Here is a 2,608-nt window from a genome sequence, read left to right as displayed (position 1 = left end):
GGTCAGATGGGTCCCCAAGAGAACTAACCACGAGACAGCACATACCAAGGCTCTGGCCTCATGAGGGAGGAAGATCCTTTCTCTATGGATGCTCTGACAGATGATGGTCCTCTGACATGTCTCTCCTCATGTTGTATCAGTCAGCTTTCACTGTGTAACAATCCACCCCAAAACGTAAATGCTTGTTGTTTTAAGCTTTTTAAGTTCACAATTCTGCATCTTGGCAGTTTGGGCTGGGTCGGAGAGGAGGTACTTCTGGTCTCAGGTGGGCTCCTGTGGTCAGCTACCAAGTTGGCTGGAGGCTGGCTGATCTAGAAGGTTCTCAGCTAAGGTGTTCCACTGGGTCTCTCATCTGCCAGAAGGCTAGTTTGAGCTTGTACATGTGGCAGGGGCAGGATTTTAAGAGCATGAGACCAGCTACAAGGACTCTTGAAGCTTATACCAGGGAGTTGGAAATGTCACTTCTCCTGAATTCTGTTGGTCACAGCGACTTACATGGCCAGCCCCAGTCCAAGGGGTAGGGACATAGACTCCACCTGTTAGTGGCAGGAGTCACAAGGTATTGTCATCATTTTTGCAATCTACCACAATGACATTTTCCTTCTAGGCTGAGGTCAGATATTTATTTAGAGTCCTCATGGTTAGTGGTACCAGCACATAATCTGGCTCTAAGAAACCATCAATTAGTTAGCTGTATGGCTTTGGAAAATTACTTAATTTCTCTGGGCCTCAGTTTCCTCATTTATATTATAGGCAAATTATGCCTATCCTGTCTACTTCACAGGTTGTCAGAAAGCGCAAATAAGACAGTGGAGGTAGAGAGAGCTATTATTTTATTAGTCCTTGACACAGAGAGAGTCCTGGCTACTCCCACCAGGCACATGTATCTCTCCCTCCCCCCACCCAAATCCTCTGTGATTCATCAGTAGCCAAAGCCTGACAAGCCCCCAGTGAATTCTCCATCAATCTTCCTGTCTATTTTCTCAGCAAAAACGCAGGTGGTTTTACTAGAAACTCTCCGGATCATTTTCACTCAAGTTCAGATACTAAGTATAGGCCTAGAGCCCCTCTGATGATTTTAGTTGGTCTAAAAGCAAAGTTTGCAATTCCTTGGCCTAAACCACTCTCAATTAACTCCTCTCCACCAAGGTCCCCTCTTATTCAATAAACACAGTCTCATACATAACAGGTTCTGAGATAGCAGGAAAGAACCATGTCCTTCCTGGCTGGGGCCTGGTCTATGGAGGAGCCTGAGGCCACTGGGTGCCTCGTGTCCTCCCCAGAGACCAGCCAGCAAGCAACCTCTAACCTGGGGAAACTGAGGCAAGAGCGGTTAAAAGAAGAGCATGATTATCGCAGCCCTTAGGTCTTTGGGCTGTTTGGGGCAGATGAAAGAGAAAGAATACTGTCATCTAGTTATTATGACAAATTGATCCTAATTATTGAATGTGTACTTTGTGACAGTGTCCCCTGCACAAGGCTGGGGACCATTCCTGTCCTGTTCTCTGATGTACCCCCATGCCTCACATCAGTCCTGGTCCATAGGAGGTGCAGGGTGGTGTGAAATGATCACATTTAATCCTCCAACAACCCACCCAGGCAGGTACCTGTATTATCATCCCTATTTTACAGATGAAGAAACTGGGGCCCCGAGGAGCAAAAGGACTTGTCCAAGTCACACAGCAAGGAGGCAGCAGAGTCAAAACTCAAACTGGGTTAGACTGGCTCTGAAGTTCACACTCCTCATGGCTACACCGTGCCCCCTTCAACAAAAACCAAAACGTGCGAAGCTGACAGATGATTCTGAGGGGTTCTTCCCATGCGGGGGGTGGGGTGGGCCCCAAACCACTATCCTCTTCACCCTCCTCTAGGTCAAATGCACTCTGCCCTTCCTCTCTTGGTGCAGCATGGCATAAAGTAATGAAGACTAGTTTGGCCTTTTTGAACTGATTTTCCACTTAGTACGTTCTTGCTTGTACCAGCTGCAAATACTTCCCCTGAATTATTTCATTGAAGCCTCACAACAACCCTAAGGAAGAAGGTTCTGTAACTCTCCAAAGTCACCCAAAAGTAAGTGGTGTCGCTGGGATCCAAAGACAGGAAGATTTAATATAATAATAACAATAACGGCAGTTACCTTTTTGAGTTCTCCCGATAAGCCAAGCACAAGGCTAAGCATTTTAGGTGCACAAATCCTCACATCAGCTCTACGAGGTAGGTACCATTATAGTCTCCATTTTCCAGAGGAGGAAACTGAGTTGCAGAGAAATAAAGTGACTTCCCCAAGACCACACAGGGAGTAAATGGCAGAGGCGGGATTCGAACCCAGGGCTGGCTAGTCTAGAGTCCATGGTCCTACCCATGGTGCTCCACCACTTCCCCTGTGGAAGGTGAACCTGTTGAGTATACACATTAAATGACACTGACTAAAGAAATGAATAAGTGAGTGAATAAATGGAGGGGTACCTCCAGGAACCCCCTGGTGCCCAGCTCCAGAGGGGCAGGGCTCTCAGTTAAAGAAGTCCTAGCTCTAGAGCGGCTGGGTTTCAAAGGCTGGGGAAGGCGGTAGGACTGCTAGAGAATCCCTGGGGAAATGTTTCATGTCCCA

The sequence above is a fragment of the Galeopterus variegatus genome, unplaced genomic scaffold (assembly GCF_000696425.1).
Source record: "Galeopterus variegatus unplaced genomic scaffold, G_variegatus-3.0.2 Scaffold1349, whole genome shotgun sequence".
Classification (NCBI taxonomy): domain Eukaryota; kingdom Metazoa; phylum Chordata; class Mammalia; order Dermoptera; family Cynocephalidae; genus Galeopterus; species Galeopterus variegatus.
The sequence above is the reverse complement of the archived record's forward strand: the minus strand, read 5'-3'. Positions refer to the sequence as shown.